We start from the raw sequence: 21042 nt of genomic DNA, 5'->3' as shown, positions 1-21042 counted from the left end.
TCCTCCTCCTCCTCCTCCTCCTCCTCCTCCTCCTCCTCCTCCTCCTCTTTTTCCTCAACACAAGGTCTTAGTATGCAGGGTTGGCTGGCCTGGAACTCACTATGTTATGAAGATCAGGCTGGCCTCTGCCTCCCCAGTGTGGAATTAAAGGGTGCTTTACAGAGACTAACAAGTCACTTTTCTTTCCATGTAACATCACTCTCTTTAGGTCCCCAAGATCTGTTGTCAAAGTCACACTGTCCTTGTGTTTCAGGAAATAGACCCAATGTGATAATTCATGTCGTTGCCTGCCCTTCTCTTGGAGCTCAGGCACTGTCTCCATTAAGGAGTTAGATCTTGAACCACAGAAAAGAGAGTGGTCATTTTTGACGTGTCAGTCCAGTTTGGACTAGCAAACAAAGGAGGAAGGGGTAGGATCACTTTCACCTGTTTTCTAAAGATCCTGAGGGAATGTGAGTGCTTCCACTTTCCTCAGGCCAATAAACCTTTGGAGGAAGGGGATGCTGCTCTTGCTTGAGACTGACTGGCCTCAGGTTGTGGTGCCCAGTTACCTGCTGGTCCCTTCAGGCTGCAGGCCTCATACCTCCAGGGAACTGTGTTGGCCCATCTTCAGTTCTGCCTACAAGAAGATTTGTTTTCCAGGTTGAAATGTTGTGCCACCATCCCAAATCAGCACCACAACTAACCCCTAATACCACCTTGGGAAAGGCAGTCCCATTTTTCTTGACTAGGCTTCTCCCTTCAGAGATGAACACATTATGAAGGGTAGGTAGGGCTGTGGCAGATTCCTCTTTTGAGTCTCTAGTTCTAGTTCTGTCTTGCCTCACAATGCTCTGGAAGACCCAGGAGTCCACTGAACAAGAGTCTGGAATCCTTTGAGGATCTCCTGGCTCACGCTGAGTGGGACTGGGGTCTTGGTGTCTTCAGCACATTTCATGACACACTGGACCATGATGCAGGTTTATTTTGTAAGTTGTCCTGCATACTGACATCCCAGGCTTACCCTCAGATCCATTCCACAGATCACCGTCTCTGTGGAAATAGAGTAAAGGCCCTCTTGGAAGATTGTTCATAGTTGCTTATTTTTGTGTTGCAGGCGAGCAAGGTCTTTACCAGTCAGCCATGTATGCCCTTAGCCTTAAAATATTTTTTTTTCAGTGCTACTGATCAAACCTAAATTTTCTTCCATGGAAAACATTATCACTTAGCTATAACCTGACTCACATTTTTTTTAACCTTTCTTTTTTTCTTCCCCATTCTTTTTCTTCTTATCTCACCCAACCCCAGTTCTCTAGCCCAGATTAGACTCAAATATTCTGTGTAGCCACGGAGGATTTGGATCCTCTTTTATTTGTGTCTCTATTGCTGTGGTGGAAGCCATGTAGCTGAACTAATGCAGTGCTGAGGGTCAGACCTAAGGCTTCATGTGTGCCGAGCAACCCCTCTACCATCTGAGTTCAAAGTCCCTTTTTTTGTTTTGTCTTGTTTTTAGACAGGCTAGTACTGTAGGCCAGGTTAGCCTTGAATTCCTGTACGCCCTGGCCTCAGCCTCCTGCAAGCTAGGGTTACAGACATAAACCACCATGCTTAGCTTTTCTTCCTTGAGAAGTACTATTTTTAGCCAGTCGCAGTGGCGCACACCTGTAATCCAAGCGCTGAGGAGGCAGAGGGAGGTGGATCTCTGTGAGTTGGAGGCCAGCCTGGTCTACAAAGCTAGTCCAGAACAGTCAAGTCTATACAGAGAAACTCTGTCTTGAAAAAAAATGTACTGTTTTTGTTTTTCAAGCTGGCCTTAAACTTTCTATTCTTCTGTCTAAGCATCCCAAGTATGGTTACAGTATGTGCCACAGTGCCTGGCTCCCTACAATATGGATGTATATAAGTATGTGTATATTACATGTGTATTTGTGTATATGTGTGTGTGTGTTTTTCAGTATGTGGACACACATGTAGAGGGGTTGGGGAGTGCTCCTTGTAGTGGTTTGAATGAGAATGGTCCCCATAGGCTCATATATTTGAATGCTTGGTCCCTAGTGGGTGGGACTATTTTGGGAAGGATCAGGAGGTATGGCTTTGTTGGGGGAAGGTATGTCACTCTGGTAGGCTTTCAGGCTTCAGAAGCCCAAGCCAGGCCCAGTCTCGCTCAGAACCACTGCTCAGTGCCATATGTACCTGCCTGCTGCCTTGCACCCTGCGTGACGGTCACCAACTCATCTTCTGAAATTATAAGCAAGCCCCCAATTAACACTTTTAAACATAACTTTCCTCGGTCGTGGCGTCTCTTCACAGAACTGAAAAGTAACTGAGACATGGGAGGATGTGCCTGCATATGGAGGCCCACCTATGTCATGTTGGGAATCGTCCTCCATCACTCTTCCACCACATTCAGTGAGGCAGGGTCTCAGTCAAACCCCAGGCTCACACATATGTCTAGTCTCACTAGCCAACTTGGTCTGTATGAAAATAAGATTTTCTTTGAAAATACATTTTTGGTATGTCAGGTGTGGTGGTTTGAATGAAAATGCCCCCTATAGGCCAACAGAATGTGCCAACTATTAGGAGCTGTGCCCTTGTTGGAGGAGGTGTGGCCTTATTGGAGGACGCCAACAGGAGATAGCTTGGAGGTCCGAGATGCTGAAATCAGGTCCAGTGTCTCACTCTCTTCCTGCTGTCTTAAAACCTGCATGTAGCGCAATCAGCTACCTCTCCAGCACCATGTATGTCTGTGTGCTGCTATGTTTCTTGTCATCATGATAACGGACTAAACCTCGGAGCTGTAAGCCAGCCCCAATTAAATGTTTTCCTTCTAAGAGTTGCTATGGTCATGGTGTCTCTTCAGTGCAAAAGAAACCCTAACTAAAACATTAGGGAAATTTGATTTAAGTCAGTATTATAATATTTTTTATATACATATCCCAAGTTCTGCATATCACACTGAGAAAGAAAATCCCTCTGTTCTTTCTGGTGTTGTAAAAAAAAAAAAGTATTGGGCTATATAATGTTTATTATTTGCCCTATGATTATCACGGTGGTATTATCTAACCCACTATCACAAATAATAAGACACAGACACCTGTTAGATTTATAATTGCCTTATTTCTCTTGGCCTGGGCAGATATTTTACTTACACTGTCTCAAGAACCTCACCATCCATCTCCCAGCCCCCATTCAATGCCATCCTCATTAACCATCCTATCATCTATCCATAATCTTATAAATGCTTGCTTGTATCCTTTATCTGGGCTTTTTCATGCCTTTATTGGAGTACCTCCTCCTGGCCCCATGTGGTTTCTTCTCCAGGATAACCCATCTTAGTGTCTTCCTTCCTCCTCCCTTCCCATCTGTCTGTGTCCAGTTATTCTCCTCTCCAAGCCCAGAAACCTTGGCCATGCCTACCCCATTCTGCCCTGCTGTTTAATTAACCACTCAGATATAATGAGTTAGGCAGGTTTACACAACAAGGATAGGCTTACACAAGGATAAGTTTAACCAGATATTGAGGACCAGCATCAGAACAACCCTCAACACTTTCTTATTCTGTTGTAAACTATACGTATGGTGAGCCGAAAGTAGTGAAAGCAGAATTAAGAAAGGTGACATGAGGGCTGGAGAGATGGCTCAGCAGTTAGGAGCATGGCTGCTCTTCCACAGGACCCAGGTTTGAGTCAGCACCCACACGGCAGCTCACAACTCTGTAACTCCAGATTCAGGAAATGTAACACTGTTCTGGCCTCATTGTGCACAGCGGACATGGCACAGCAACATATTGCAGTTGAAACTTCCATACGTATAAGGTGATATGTCCAATGAACATGTGAAGGGAGGAAGTGGAACAAGCAAAACAAACAAGACAATGAGATGGTCTTTGAACCCACAGTCTCAACAGGGATCCCAAGTCCTGCATTAGGAGTCCAAGATATGTGTCGACATACACCGGACTGTTCAGGGTGTCACAGCCTGTTTTCACTGGACAAAGTCTAAGCTGTTAGTTTAGTGCAAAGATAAGTCTGTTTTGTTGACAAAGTAAAATAAATCGATGCCATTGTCGTGTTGTGTTTTTCCAAAAAGAGGAAAAACCCAGCCCAGAAGGTACCTATAGTCTGTCTCAGAAAATTTCATATGTACATCCAGCAGAAGCGACTGTACTAGAGGAGGTCTGTCCCTTTGAGCCAGGTGGAAGAAGCCATTAACTTTGGCTTGGATTTGTCAGGAAAATAAGAAATTCTATAAAATGTGAGGTGGACATGGTGGCAGCCTTTATCCCAGTACTCTCTAGGCAGGGACAGAAAGTGCATTTGTCTTTTATTCTAATTTAGATAGTAGCTGTAGCTTTTCCCCCACTGACTTCCATCAGACCTCACAATTCTATTCCATTGGCTAGTAAGAAAAAAATTAACAGGAAATGAAGAATTAGAAAGGGGTCACTGTTCCCCGCCATCAAATTCAGAGAATTAAATAGTGGGCCTTTGGGAAAACAAAGATTTACTGGGTAGGGAATATTAAAATCTTTGTATAAAAGTCTTAAAAGATGAGGGAGGTAAGCCCGGTGTGGTGGCACACACCTTTAGTCCCAGCACTCAATGGAGGCAGAGGCAGGCAGATCTCTGTGAGTTTGAGGTGAGCCTGATCTATAAAGTCCAGGATATCCAGAGCTACACAGAGAAACCCAGCCTCAAAAAAAAAAAAAAAAGTGAAAGTGAGACGGTAAAAAGATTTTAATTCCTTATCCCAAAAGCAAGGTTTATAGTATTTCATAGAAAGGAGTCCATTATGAGATGCAGTGACTTCAGAGGTCTTTGTGGCATGGGAATATAATTACTTTGCCTAACTTGAGAATGCGTCTGAGACCAAAGGGCACTGCATATTTAAGATGAACATAGTTGGGTTCCTGTAATCCTGGCACACTGGAGACCAAGGCAGCAAGGTCACTGTGCCAGGCCATTCTGGCTAGGTAAAGGAGAGTCTGTTAAAGTAATCCAAACAGACAAACTGTGGCAATGGTCTGCCCTCCCAGAGCTCTGAAGGTGAACGCAGGAAGATTAGGAATTCAAGATTATTCTTGGTAAACTTGATGCCACCTTGGGCTACATAACATCCTGGATGAGATCTCTGAATAAATAAATGAGATGAAAAGGTCTTGAAACCTGACTTAGTGGTGGAGTGCTTTCCCTGCTCCCCAAACCTTCAGTTCTGCCCTCAGCACCACAGAAGCAAAACAGAACTAGGAACAACAGTAAAGAGCAGAAGCCGAATTGATCGGTAAAGATGCTTGCTGCTAAGCCTGACAACCCCAGCTCAGTCTTACAGCCAGATAGCAAATGAACTCTGGTCTGCAGAAGGGTACGGTCTACCGCGTTAAACAGGGCTTCTCTGGGTGGCCCTGGCTGTCCTGGACTGGATATGTAGACCAGGCTGGCCTTGAACTCACAGAGATCCACCTGCCTCTGCCTCCCGGGTGCAGGGATTACAGGGGTGTGCCACCACACCTGGCTGCATAACATCAACTCTTTTGAGACTACAGATTATATTTATGTTTGACTTGGAACAACACACACTGGTAGGATTTAATTGTACAGACAATTAGACTTTGTGAGATTGATTGATTGATTGATTGATTGACTGATTTAGCTGCAGGAGGGACCCAGTGCAGGGCGCCATGTACAATAAACAAGCAGTCTGCCGCTGAGATAAACCCAGCCCCAGGTTTCTGAGTGACGGAGGTTCCTTGTTTACAGTAAGTAAACAATCTCACTGCCAATCTCACTGCTATGTGAGAAATGAGTTAAAACTTTTATACTTTGTGTTTGCTTATTTGTTGTGTTCGTTTGAGAAAGGGTCTCATATATCCCAGGATAGCCTGGAACTCGTAGCTAGGGATGACGTTAAACCTCTGATCTTCCTCTTCTCCCTCCTCAATGCTAATAATACAGGCCTAGTGCCACCACCACAGGCTTTTTGTGTGCTGCTGCCTACAGAAAAAGCTCTGGGCTGTCAGAAGCTCTTCAAGACCCAGATGTGTCAGCAGGTAAAGGTGCTTGCCACATGGGGCCTGGCAGTTGACCTATGTGGTGGAAGGACAAAACTGACCTTCAGTTTGACCTCCATAGGAACCCTTTGACACGTGTCCTGAATGTGCATGTGCACGAATGCTTACACACACAGAATGTCTATTGGTTATTGAGGAATATTCTAAGATTATGTATTTTGTAAGACAGTCCTTTTCTTTCTCTTGTTTTAATCACACATACCTCTAGCTACTTTATCTTTATGATTATAGTGTGAAAGTTGCCGTGATAGCTTTCTGGACTTACTACAAATACTTCAAGTACTACAAATCTTCCAAATCGTTTTCTATCAGAGAAATGTATTTTCTGAAAATGGTCATGTAATGGCTTGGGCAAGATGATGCCATGAGTAAAGGCATTTGCCACCAAGCCTGATAACGTGCATTCCATCCCTAGGATTCATAGGTAGAAGGGGAGAACTGACTCCTTCAAGTTGTCCTCAGATTTCCATCTACTCACTGTGGTACTCACAAATAACTAAAATGGTTACTTTAATTTAAAAAAGTAGACATGGAAAACCGAGGGTGATGGTACACTGTTGTTACCCCAGCACTCATGGAAGCAGGAGAGTCAAGAGATTGAGGCCAGCAGGGTTTGGTAGCACACACCTGTAATCGCAGCTCTTGGGGAGGCAGAGGCAGGCATATCTCTGTGAGTTCCAGGCCAGCCTGGTCGACAAGGCGAGTCTAAGACAGCCAAGGCCACACTGAGAAACGCTGTCTTGAAAAGAGAGACTGAGGCCAGCCTGGACTACATAAATCTTTATCTCAAAAAAGAGGGAAAAAAAAAAAGCCACCAAAAGCAAAAAGGGGTATGTATCCAGGATAACTAACTGGCAAACATTTGAAATACCAGCTCTGGAGAGTTACAGGCAGGAGAATTAGCAGTTCAGGAGTTGAATGCCAGCCTCTTACATAGGGAGTTAGAAGCCAGGCTGGGCTATGTGGGATCATGTCTCTAAATAAATAAACAAAATGTGAATGTGGCAGGGCTTGGTGGCTCATGCCTGTAATCCAAACACTTGGGGTGACAGAGGCAGGCGTGTCTCTGTGAACTGAACTGAGGCCAGCCTGGGCTACAAATTGAGTCCAGGACAGCCAAGGCTATACAGAGAAGCCCTGCCTCAAAAAACAAAACAAAACAAAACAAGTGTGTACAGATGAGTTTGAGTTTGAGTCTATTCTCTTTCGTGTCTGTATACCAGTAGCAGTCCTCGTTCATCACATTTTCCTGCATTAACTGGAGCTCGTGTAACTCCAACACCAAGTTCTACATCAGACATGGAAGACAGTGTGATTCTCTATTTTTCTGTCCTCCATTACTAAGGCACATCCACTGCTGGTGGCCAGTGGATACACTGTGGTGGACCAGCTATATCCTGCTTTGCTTTCACTGCCTCCCACACATTGCCCTACCTACAATGGGCTCAGACACCCAGTGGTCTGCTGAAGACCTATGCTTGCCTGTGAGAGTCAGGGCTGGAGTCCACCACTGGCCCAGCCTCCTGTTTATCTGGGGGAAATAAAACCACAAACAAAAAAATCCCTATTGTTGGCTTTCGAATTATCAATCTTTTCACAGCACACTAGCTCACTTCCAACCCTAAGAATGCCTTTTCTTCTGTAATTAACTGTTTCTCTTTCTATCATTATAAACAATTTTCAGGGCTGGAGGGACGGCTCAGCAGGTAAGAGCGCTGACTGCTCTTCCAGGGTCCCAGGGTTCCAGCCCAGGACCCAGAGGTGGATTACAACTAACTGTAGCTAAGGTCCCAGGGACCCAACACTTCCCTCTGACCTCTGTGGGCACCACACATACAAATGGTGCACAGACATACACACAATCAAAATAGCCACATGCATAAAATGAATAACAACAATAATACAATTTTCCCCATAGTTTAAAATAATTTAATTTCCTCATGACTACATTCCCTTAAACATTTTTTTTCTCTCTCACTCTCTCATCACTGGAAATGGAACGCTGGTCCTCTAAAGAGAAGTCAGTGCTCTTAACCACTGAGCTCTTAACCAATCTAAGGTTGAAACACAGCCTTGGGGATGTGGGGAAGAGAGATACTTATCTCTGCCATCTAGATTTATTTTTATTATTTTAAATTATGTATACATGTCCGTATCTGTGTGGCAGTATATGCACATGAGTGGGTGTGCCCTTAAAAGCTACAGAAGTCAGCTTCTCCTGGAGCTGGAGTTACAGATAGTTCTGCACTGAAATGGGTGCTGGGAACTGGGTACCCTGGAACCACTGAGCTGGACCACTCCGTGGGTGGAAAGAAAAGTTTATTGGGGAAACAAATTGCCACTGTGCCTCCACAAATAGAGGACAGAAGCTTGGCGGCAAGCGAGGGGATTTTATATGTTGGTTGGCAGGGTGAGGGTCTTTTGCCGGGTGGCGGTGGCACACACCTGTAATCCCAGCCAGGACAGCCAGGGCTACACAGAGAAGCTCTGTCCCAAAAAAAACAAAAAAGCAAACAAACAGAAAAGGTGGTCTTTCAACTACTGCGGGCTGTTAGGAACTAAATGCCCTTGCCTGAGGGAGTTGGCCTTTGGGGATGAATAAGCAAGATAGTGGTTTTTCTGGTAAACTCACATTGCCTTTCCTTTCGACATCCCCAATGAATGCTAAATCTAGGCTTCTGTTTACTCAATAACTACTCTGTTTACTCGGTCAGAGTCCTTCTGTTTAGGACATTGTCAATAGCACTGCCATTTTGAGGGTGTGCTTTAGACCTAACAGGAATAAAACTTAGCTCTTTTAATTACTGAAGCATTTTTCCAGCCCCCTTTATCAATCAATCTATTTATCTGTCTGTCTATCCATCTATTTATCTATCTATCTCTATGATTTATCTATCTATCCAGCATCTATCTATCTATCTATCTATCTATCTATCTATCTATCTATCATCTATCTATCTATCTATCTATCTATCTATCTCTCATCTGTATTCTAGACATAGTCATAACCATGCTAATTGACACTGTATAGGAGAAGCACAATTTCCCCTTGGTCATCAGGATCGGCTAGTACTGTGACTCCCTTATTTTCCTCTTGATTCAGTGGCAGTCTTAACTTCTAGTTCAATGGGATCATTGTTGTTTCCTGTATAAACCTTGTTTCTGGACAAGCCAAGCAGTAGGTCAAATTTCTGTATGACTAATCGATCACTGTTGTTTCTACCCCTTGATTCCTAGACCTGGCCTTTGGCTATGTAAGAAGCAGCTTCATATTTAGATGTTGATTTAAAGCATGTAAGACCTCCTAGGGAAGACTCTGTAGTTACAAGACTCTAGTGCTACAAGACACATATCCAGAAGTAAGAATACTATAGTAGGAATGAAATGACACCATTGTTAGAAGCACTTCACTTGGGCTTGCAGATGCCCGAAGAGTGACTATAATTCAGGACAAAAGCTGGTATGTCTACTCTTATTTGGCATGCCTTTTTTTTTTTTTTTTTTTTTGCCAGCTTTAAATCGGGTCAGAGTCTTTCTTGTCCATCTCTTTACTTAAACATGTTCATAGGCTCAGCAATCTGTGCAGAAGAGGAGATGGAAGTTGGTGAGGGCCTGAGGTGATGGGAGAATCCAAGGAAGCAGCGTTTTCTAGACACAGCAGGGCTGAGGCATATAGGGACTCAGGGAGACTGTGACAGCATGCACGAGACATGCACAATCCCAGACACAATCCCAGCACTGACTACTGCTCGGTGCAGGAAAATCAGTTTTCTCTCAACCAACCACACCCCAAAGCTTAGAAGTAGTTGGTCAACATATAATAGCTTCCATGTTGTTTTATTTTGTTTCTTTGGTGTGTGTGTGTGCTTTTGTTTGTTTTGTTTTGGTGATTCATTTAATTTTATTTTGTTTTTTGTTGTTGTTTTTAAGAGGAAGAAAAAACAAAAACAAGTGGGTAGGAAATGGGTGATCTGGGAAGAGAATATGATCAAAATACATAGGTTTTTGGCTGTTTTGGTTTTTCAAGACAGGGTTTCTCTGTATAGTCCTGGCTGTCCTAGTACTAGCTCTGTAGACCATGCTGGCCTCACACTCACAGAGACCCATCTGCTTCTGCCTCCTGAGTACTTGGATTAAAGCTGTTTGTCACTACTGCTGGTTGATCAAACTATATTGTGTAAACAGTTTTTAAAATTAAAAAAAAGTAAATGGGGGAACAAAACAAACTGGTGTACGGCAGAGAGAAAGCTGAGTAGGGCCCAGATTCAGTTGCTGGGAGGCTCAGGCCAACACTGGGCCACCTCTACTTGTATCAGTAAGCAAACAAACACATAGATAGTAGCCAATCACAGCGGCACATCCCTTTAATCCCAGCACTAGGAAGGCAGTGGCAGGTAGAGCTCTGTTGGGGGTTGGTCTGATGCTTGTATTTTGATGCTAATTACTGGCCCTCAAGATCTGGTTACTGCCGAGATCCTTGTTGTGTAAATCTGCCTAAAACATTATACCTGATTGGTTGATTAAAGGCCTAAAACCTGGGCAGGGAGAATGGGGGGAGGCATGGCTAAGGTTCTGGGCTTTGGGTGCAGGAGAATAACAGAAAAGAGACAAGACAGGAAGAGAGGAGGAAGGAGGACGCCATGACCGGTTAGCATGGAGAAGAAACCACATAGGCTGGGAGGAAGGGCTTCAATAATGTCCTGGAAAAGCCCACATGAAGAATACAAGCAAGTATTTATAAGATTATGGATAGAAGATAGTCGATCCATAATAGTTAAGGTAGATGGCATTGGATGGGGGCTGGGAGGTGGATGGTGAGGTTATTGAGACAGTGTAGGTGAAATCTCTGCTCAGCCCAAGATAAATAAAGCAATAATACAATCTAACATGTGCCTGTGCCTTATTAATTGTGATAGCAGGTTAAATAAATACTGCCGTGATACTCATAGGACAAATAATAATAATAAACATTATAAACCCAACATTAATTTAATTTACTACAACAGAGCTCTATGTGTTTGAGGCCAGCCTGCTCTACATATTGAGTCCCAGGTCAGCCAGGGCTACATTCGAAAACAACACAAAATTAGTAATAAAAGGAGTGGGCTGGAGAAGTGACTATTGTTTTTTTTTTGTTTTGTTTTGTTTTTTTAAAACTGATTCTTTTATTTTTTTTAATATTTTTTTATTTTTAAATAATTTTATACATTCACTTATATCCCAGCTGTAGCCCTCTCCCTCTTTTCCTCCCAATCCTCCCCAACTATTGTTATAAAGAAAGAAAATTTCAATCATTAAATTTTTTCAGATTAAAGACTCAGGAGCCACATGCTGGGATGAAGGCCTACAAGCTCAGAGAGGCAGAGAAAGCACCCAGCTGACTTTCCTACTCAGCCAACATTCCAGAAGGAAAAAGTTCTTTCTCCTCTTCTACACTGTCTTAAATACCTTTCTTCTCCTCAGTGTTCCTCCTTTCTGTTTAATCCCTGTCCACTGGTTGCTCTTGCTCCACCTTTTGACCTATTTAATCTTGTTTACAAAAAGCTCTTAGATTATAGGTGTGTGCTAGAATTGAGCCAAAACCACAAGTACTTGTTTACAGTAAACAGAAAGTTCTATGATCAAACACTGAGCCATACCACAATTAGAAACAGGTTTTTACAGTTCACAATCTCAAGGTTCACAATGGGATCAAATATCCTGCAACACATGTACTCCTTGCCTGCTTCAGGAAATTTTTTTCTATCACCTTATTTCTTAACCATGCTGTCTTGATCTTTGCACTCACAGTGATGCAAACATACCGTGCTTGGTTTTAGCTGACTTGTGCCTCCAGTTTAGGACTATACTCCCAGCACTAAGCCAACAGGTATAAACATTTTAAGATTGATTATGCCAATTGTTCTCCAAAAATAATATATCAGGGTTGATTCCTTATTTGTTTAAGGATTTTAATTTATTTTTAATTTTATGTGTATGAGTATTTTGTGTATGTATGCCTGGTGCTTAAGGAGTCCAGAGAGGACATCAGATTCCCTGGTACTGAAGTTACAGAAGGTTGTGAGCTACCAAGTATGTGCTGGGATCCAAACCTAGGTCCTCTGGGAATAGTAAGTGTTCTTAAATAAACCATTTTTCCAGCCCTGTTGGTTTGTTTCTTTGAGATAGCATCTGAAGGTCACTCTCTGCTGTATAGGAGTTCAAGTGTAAACTTTAAACTTATTTTATTTTTTCCTCAGATGAGGGGATGAGATGAGACCTGTATCTAAGCTTTACAAATACATGTAAAGCCGGGCGCAATGATGCACACCTGTAATCCCAGCACTCAGGGAGGCAAAGGCAGGCCTCTGTGAGTTCAAGACCAGCCTGGTCTACAAAGCCAGTCTAGGACAGCCAAGGCCACACGAAGAAATCCTGTCTGGAAAAAACCAAACCCAAACAAAACAAAACAAAAAAACAAAAAGAAAAAAAAAAGACAAATACATGTCTCAGGCTGAGCCCAGAGCATTTCTGTTTCTATCTAACTATCCCTAGGCCTGGATGCTTCTAGCCTCCATACAATCTAATCTTTTGCAAGCCCAGACCTTTGAAGGGTTAAGCTTCCAGGCTCCTCTGCTAACCTAGGCCTAGAAAGTTTTCAGCCTCTGAGATTTAATGCTGAATAAGCTCACCCTTTCCAGTTCTTTCTGAACACTAGCTGGCTGGTTGAGCTCAGCTGTTCTGTCTCAAAACTCTGCTCCAAGATGACTGATTCAAACTGGCTTCTCTCCACTTCTCACTCAATTGCTCTGCTTGGAAAAACTGCTTCTGAACTCCACAAACTGAACTGCAGGAACTCAACTACACTGCATGGCTTGCTTACCCTGATTTCTGATGCCACCCACAACTACCTACCAAAGCTGACACTGCTGGCTGTGGGCTCCCCCCTCCTTTTAAATTTTAATTGTTCCTTAGTCCTGCAGTGGTGGTGCATGACTTTAATCCCAGCATGTGGGAGGCAGGGGCAGGCAGAAAAATTGTTACTGCTTTTCCTTAGCTGCCACCATGATACTTTGTCCTTCCCAGGGAGCTAAGGCCTCTGTTGGGGTGAGGTCCTCACTTCATCCAGCAACTAGCACCTTGCTGGCAATCCACAACATCACCTCAGTCTCTGAGCTTGCCTGCATCTACTCTGCCCTCATCCTTCAAGATGAGGTGATGGTCACAGTGGATAAGATCTATGCCCTCATTAAAGCAGCCGGTGTGTCAACGTTGAACCATTCTTGCCCGGCTTGTTTGCAAAGGCCCTGGCCAGTGTCAACATTGGGAGCCTCATCTGCAATGTAGAGGCTGGTGGACCAGTTCCAGCAGCTGGAGCTGCACCAGCAGGAGGTCCTTCGCCAGCCACCACTGCTGCCCCAGCTGAGAAGAAAGTGGAAGCAAAGAAGGAAGAATCTGAGGAGTCTGGATGACATGGCTTTGGTCTTTTTGACTAAACCTCTTTTGTTAACATATCCAATAAAAAGCTGAATCTGTAAAAAAAAAAAAAAAAAAAAAAAAAGTTACTTATTTGTGTGTTGTGCACTGGGGTGGGCTGGGGAGTAGGGGAGGCAGAGGGATATCAGATCACCTGGAGCTTGTGTTAAAATAAAATCAGTTGTGAACTGCCTGATATGAACAGCACCTGATATGGGTGCTGGGAATTGAGCTCAGTTCTTTGCAAGAACAGTATGTGCTCCTCACCATTGAGTCACCTCTCCAGCCCCAAGCCCTCTCACATCAATCATTAATTAAGAATACGTCCCATAGGCTTGCCTACAGGCCTGTCTGGTGGAATTTTTTTTTCAGCTGAGGTTCCTTCTTCCCAGATGACTCTAGTTTGTGTCATGTTCAAACAACAACAAAAACTAACCAGTGTACCAGTGAAGACTGAGGTTTTTAATTCAGTCCCTGGAGCCCACAGCGGAAGATGACTGACTCCTGCAAGTTGTTACCTGACCTCCACATGAATGCAGCAGCTATTTTTTTTTCTGCCTTGGCACGGATTGATTGATAACTCAGAATCATAGATGATTCAGTTGGCCAGAGGCCTTTATAAAGTATTGTGGAACTAAAAAAGAACACCTCCTCTCTCAGGATTGTATTGCTGTGAAGAGACACCATGACCATGGCAACTCTTACAAGGATACATTTAATTGGGGCTGGCTCACAGTTCAGAGCTTTAGTCTATTATCGAAGCATGGCAGTGTGCAGGAAGACATGGTGCTGGAGAGGTAGCTGAAAGTTCTACATCTAGATTAGCAGGCAGCAGAAAGAGAGTGGGCCTGGTTTGAACATCTGAGACCTCTAACCCATCCCTAGTCACACTTTCTCCAACAAGGCCGCACCTCCTAATAGTGCCTCTCTTATGGGGGTATGGGACCATTTTCATTTGAACCAGGATGGCTCTCTTGCATCTAACCTGCTTTTATGAATGCAGGCATGCCCTCAGTGAACTGGGGAACATGGTTCTTAAATCTGACTGTTCATGCTCTTTCCAGTGCCTTCTAAAGTAAATGTGTGTCCTTGTTCAGTTTCTTTTATTGGGGTAAGATTTAGGAAAAGGAATTAAATACCAGCTTTGTTATAAAATGCAAAGTAGCAATTGGGAAGATGGGTAAATCACATTCAGTTCTCTCTTATAACCCTAATGCTTTCTTTCTTTCTTTCTTTCCTTCCTTCCTTCCTTCCTTCCTTCCTTCCTTCCTTCCTTCCTTCCTTCCTTCCTTCCAAAATGGGGGTCTCTGTGTAGTCCTGGCTATTCTGCAGCTTGCTCTGTAGACCAGGCTGGCCTCCAACTCACAGAAATCCACCTGTCTCTGTCTCCCAAATGCTGGGAATAAAGGTGTGCACCATTGTACCCAGCCTTAATGCTTTTTAAAAAGCCATGACAGCAATGTGGCTTGAGCCTTTCAAAAATCCCCAGAGAGAGGTGCTGGAGAGATGGCTCAGAAGGTAAGAGCACTTTCTGCGCTTCCAGAAGTCCTGAGTTTAATTCCCAGCAACCCCATGGTGGCTCACAACCATCTATAATAAGATCTGGTGCCCTCTTCTGGTGTGCAATTGTACACATAGACAGAATACTGTATATATAATAAATAAATAAATCTTTAAAAAAAATCCCCAGAAAGAAAACTTACCTTTGCCATTAAGCAAAGGGTATTTTTGGGCCTTTGTTGAGGTCAGGCAACAACAAAAACCAGTGAATAAATGACAGAGGCAGGATAAAAGCCAAATAGTTGCTCAACCCATTCCCCCTCTCCCAAATGCTGTTTTAGGGACACAGTTCACTCCCTTTCTTGGTGGGACCAATACTAGAACTACCCATCACAAATCAGGAATTTGTCCCATTATCTTAAGGCCTTATGTCCCTCTGAATCTTCATACTTCCTCTTTGTCTGTGGCCAAGGGATTGGCCTGACACTAGATACTTCAGAACAGATTATGGGACACATCTGTACTCTAGCACTTTGGAAAAAAGAACAAGAGGTCTAGGCTAGCCTTGGATAAATAGACACCCACCCACACATCAAGAAAAAAACCCATTGAAAATGCTCAATCTGCATTTGTCAATATGAGTGTCTTTTAGAACCAATTAGAGACAATTCCATCCTTCCACAATGTCAGTTCTACAGATCAAATACAAACTGTCAGTCTTGGTGGTAAGTGTCTTTTCCTGTGGAACCATTTCTTGGGCCCCCCTATTATTGTTTTGTTTTTGTTTTTGTTTTTGAGACAGGGTTTTTTTTTTTTGTTCTTTTTTTTTTGTATAGCCTTGACTGTCTTGGACTCACTTTGTAGAGCAGGCTGGGCTTGAACTCATAGAGATCCACCTGCCTCTGGCTCCCTGAGTCTGAGTGCTGGGATTGAAGGTGTTTGCCATCATGCCTAGTTTTTAAAAAAAAATATATTTTGTTTTTTTAAGAAAGGGTTTCTCTGTATATTCTCTAACTCAGAAATCTGTCTCTGCCTCATGAGTGCTGGGATTAAAAGCATGCATCACCACACCCAGATTTTTTAAAATTATTAATGAGAACTCGGTTGAAGTAATTAGAAAGAATCCATAAGAGAAAATTTCTATCTTATCATGGTTGTGAACACCTATAATCCCGGAACTTGGGAGGCTGAGGCAGGAGGATTACAGAATTCCAGGCCATCTAAGACAGCAAGACTCTGTTTCAAGTACACTAACGTCACACACACACACACAGACACACACACACACACACACACACACACACAGAGAATTTATTCTTCATTCAATTATCCTTAATATATGGGCCTGCGTAGAGAGAGTGGAGCTACAGGAAGAGACAAAAAATAAAACTAACTCAAATAATTGTGAAGGCAATGGGGTACTATAGTATTTCTGGGAAAGAATATTAAATTGAGTACTTTGTCCAAGCAAGTCAGACCTAGTGATTCAAATCGTGTGTTCTCTCTTTCTCTTTCTTCCCTACCTTTCTTTCTTCTTTTCTTTCAAAGCTCCTTACCTTTTCCTCTCTCCACTCTAGATGAGGATTGAATTGCTATGGAGTTACTTATTTCTCTAATGGCTTGGAAGACCACCCGTGCCCTGCTTTAGCGCATGAGGCCCTGCTCTGTCCAGGGAATGACATGCTGACCTACTAGGCCTTCTTTTCTTCATCTTTTTGCTGTTCCCATCCTACCCATATGGCTATGGGCTCACTTTTGTCAGAGAGAGTAGAATGGGGAGATGGAATTCTAGACAGAAATCTTTCCCACCTACTGTGGTGTTTCTGATACTCTGTGAACTGGCAATCATCAGAGGACCATTTGACATCAGCCAGCCATCCTTGACTAGCAACCAACATCCAAGAGTTGTATCTGGGTGGACCGCTACCATGGCTGGTGTGAGGCCTTTTCCTGCCAAGGAGACGTTTGCAGTTTTATCTCCTCTCCTCAGACCTGACTTAAGTCCAAGGCTGAGTCATTAGGGTGGGTATGGGAATGTTTTTGTTATGTTTAAGTACAAGAAATGAAAAAAAAAAAAAAAAAAAAAACTCTGCTAGACTTACAGTTTGTTGGTAAATTAAAATGCATTCTCTAGGATGAAAAATCACAATGAAAACTGAGTTTTCAGCTTTATTATTTAGATTGTGATAGACTAGAGGCTGTTGGGAAGGGTGAGAATGCTGACTTAAATGATCACATATTTAATTAATTAATTAGTTTATGTTTGGTTCTTGAGCAGAAATTTCGTTTCAGTTTTCTCTACTCTTCCCCACCCTCTCTAGAATATAGACAGAAAGAGGAGGCAGAGCTAGAGAGGAGGCAGGAGACAGAGAGACAGTTACTTGAAAGGGCGCCCTGTCTGTCTCATCGACTTCCCTTGACACCTAGCACCGTTTACTCCATCTAGCCGTTTCACTGCACATCTGCAACCTAACCATCTTCCCCCACAGAGTGTACTATGTCCTGGAATAAGGCACGCATCTCTGTTCAAAGCTGGCTGGGAGCAAAGTTCAGTGGGTGAGGTTTGAACTTAGGTCCTCATGCATGATAGGCAAGCTTCCTACTACTGAGCTATATTGCCGGACTGTTATTGCTCTTCTGTTTAACACAGAACTCAGTCCTGTGCCTTTCACATAGGAATCAGAGGTAGAGGGACCTCCAGAGACAAGCGAATGTAACAGTTTAACTTATAGGCAAGAGACACTGAACCATCATTCTTCCCAAATGACTGTCCTTTCATCACAGTGACAAAGGGTAGGGCAGTTTCAGATGAACATAGTGGGGTGTCATTGATGGGCTTTGGAGTTAGGGTTCAACTTAGGTTAGAAAGCTACGGAAGTTGGTGTAGTGGCACATGCCTGAATCTCAGGACCTGGCAGGAGGTGGTGGGAGAGTCAGAAGTTCACTGGTTTCCTATGAACCTAATTCAAGGTCAGCCTGTGCTACAGGAAAAATGAAAAGGATGAATGATAGCTTCATTCCCTGAGCCTGTTTCTGTTATCAAAATTATGGATAATAATATTGTCTACTTCATGAGTTATTAGGAGAATTGCCAAGGCTGGTGAAGTGGCGCAGTAGACAATGACACTTGCACTCAACCCTGACCTGAGTTCAGTCCCTGGAACCTATGTGACAAAGGGAGAGAAGGGACTTCCACAAGCCATCCTCTGTTCATGTCCACACATACAGAAATAAATACCCTGTAAAAAATGTGATGGGAACCTAAAATAGAACAATGGCATATTTATATAAGCATGTACTTGTATACTTACTATATAATGTTTGTGTGTGTGTGTGTGTGTGTGTGTGTGTGTGTGTGTGTATTTACAAAAATGATCTCGCTAGATAGCTAGATATGCACCTATGGTCCCAGAGACTGAGGTAGAAGGGTCCCCTAAACTCAGAAGTTCCAGACTAACCTGAAAAATATAGAAAGATTGCTTTAAAAATATTTTTGTTTTGAAAATTGTAAGTTTTTGGTTTGGGTTTTGATTTTGAAATAGTATGTAATCCAACCTGGCCTTGAGTTTCTGACCATCCTTCCTCTGCTCCTTGAGTGCTGGAATTGAAGACATGAACCTGAGGTGAGAATTCTGGAATTTTATTTTTTTAAAAAACACAGAAATATTATAAAAATATGTTTTCACTTTGATCCTGGGTGTGGGGATGTGGGGCTACTTTGGACTGTCTGAAGCATCTGACTATTTCTTGCCTCCTGCTCTAGTAGAGGTGTGGTTTTGCCAGCTGCAGATAGTTTCTGTGATTGTGTGATGTTTGGAATTCTGAGAACTTCTCAGAGGGTATACAATGCTAGAGCTCCCCATATGTGGGTTTGGTGGTTATTGGTCATTCAAGGGGGGGTTGGTTGTGGTTTGTTAATAGTCATGCTCAAAGAAGAAAAATTAGATTGAAGGATCTCTCTGTCTCCTCTCCTTCTTTCTCTCCTATATAGTAATAGGAGGTGAAGCCAGGTGGATAAAGGGAGGGAAAAAGAAGAACCCACAAAGTAGAAAGACAAACTATATGAACCAACTCTCAGTTTTGTTTTGATTTTAATATAACAGACAGGCATTCTTTATGTTGCCCAGGTTGATCTCAAACTCCTAGGATCAAACAATCTTTCTTCCTCAGCCTCCCAAATAGCTCATGTTATAGGTATGGTATCTTGCTAGGCAAAATACAATTGTTAATATTAATATCATATGTTTTGTTTACTACAGCGTCTTTTTTTCTTTTCTTCCTGGTCAATGAAAAAAACAAAGATAGAAAGCTGCTCACTTCTAGTGGAGTCTTGGGACCACAACTGCTTGAAAACCTAAGTTCTTTTTTTTTTTTTAAGATTTATTTCTTTATTTTACATACGAGTGCTCTATTTGTGTGTACATATGCATGAAGAAGAGGGCACCAGATCTTATTATAGATGGTTGGGAGCCACCGTGTGGTGCTGGGAATTGAACTCAGGACCTCTGGAAGAGCAGACAGCGCTCTTAACCTCTGAGCCATCTCTCCAGCCCCCTAGGTTCTTTCTACAGATTTGGAAACTAAGGAACAGTTCAATCTTCTATCCTGTGTAATTAGCATGTTGAATGAGAAATATACATACAGACATACATATACTCCTCTATTTAGGATGAGGTTATACCAGCTAAATCTATCATAGGTTGAAAGTATAGAATCAAAAGCAAATTTAAAGCCAGCAGTGGTGGCATGTGCCTTTAATCCCAGCAATCAAGTACATTCAATAATCTCAGTATTGGCTTCAGGTACCTGTGGCTCATGTCTGGTGCTTGGAGGTAGGAGCAGGAGGCTCAAGGGTGCCACGTCAGGTCAGGAGAGTTGGCTCAGTAGTTAAAAGCATTTGTTGCTCTTGCAGAGGACCCAGGTTCAATTCTTAGTGTCCAGATGGAAGCTCACAACCTATTCAACCTCAGCAACCTCACTCCCAGGGGACCTAATGCCCTCTTCTATCTCCTTGGATACCAGGCATTCACACTGTGCACACACATCACATGAAGGCAAAAGAGTCATGCCTCCAAAATAATAAAATAAATAAGTCTATAGAAATTGTCTCTTAAAAAAAGAGTTACAAGTTATCCTCTGGTAGATATCAAGTTTGAGGCCAGCCTGTGCTACATGAGACTCTATTAAAAACAAACAAATTATAGGTTGGTGATACGATGCAACAGGGAAAGGCACTTTCTGCTAAGACTGATGAAACTGAAGTTGATCCCTGGAACCCATATAGCAGACCAAAAAACCCCAGTCTCACAGGCTATCTTCTGAGCCATACTCATACCCATACGAAGCAGTAATCCAAGCATTTGGAAGGTGAAAGTAGGAGAATCTTGAGTTTGAGGACTGTCGGGGCTACCTAGTGAGTCTGTCTTAAACAATATAAGCCAGACCACAGTCACAGAGGCCGTTAGTCCTAACTATCAGATACTCAAGAGGGAGGCAGGCATCTTTCTGTGTTCCTCCCAGCCCTGTCTACATAACGAATTCCAGGCCTCCTATGGATACACAGTAAGACCCCATCTAAAAAAAAATAAAAAGTAAAAAAGAAAAGGGAAACTAACAAAAGCGCACCTGATCCACATGAGCTGCAGAACAGCTTAGCTCAGCCGCACCACACAGCGCTCACTGGGAACTGCCACTCCCTGCCTCTGAGAGAGAGCACAGTGAGAGACCCAGACTCACAGTATCATCCCTTTATTCCTCTTCTGGTCTCCACCACCTTCCCTTCTCTTGTCTTCCTCTTGTAGTTAAACAAATTTAGGTGGGGATGTTAGCTGTGTAAACGCACATCGTGTGAGGCACAGAAGGTTGCAGGCAGCCATGTAGGTGCTGGGAACCGAACCCAGGTCCTTTGCAAGAGCAACAAGCGCTCTTAACCACGAACCATCTCTTCAGGCCCTCTGGTAGTTTTTTGTTGGTTTTTTTTTTCCTTTCACTCTTTTCTTCTTCTTCTTCTTCTTCTTCTTCTTCTTCTTCTTCTTCTTCTT

General features: G+C 43.0%; 1 pseudogene; it reads left to right on the top strand.

Annotated features, from left to right (window-relative positions):
* The first annotated feature begins 13090 nt into the window (after positions 1–13090).
* Positions 13091–13521, top strand: LOC129685204 (60S acidic ribosomal protein P1-like; annotated as a pseudogene).
* Positions 13522–21042: the final 7521 nt, after the last annotated feature.

Source organism: Psammomys obesus, unplaced genomic scaffold, assembly GCF_907164565.1.
Source record: "Psammomys obesus unplaced genomic scaffold, mPsaObe1.curated_primary_1811, whole genome shotgun sequence".
Classification (NCBI taxonomy): Eukaryota; Metazoa; Chordata; class Mammalia; order Rodentia; family Muridae; genus Psammomys; species Psammomys obesus.
Note: the sequence above shows the minus strand (reverse complement) of the source record. Positions and strands in the feature narration are given on the sequence as shown.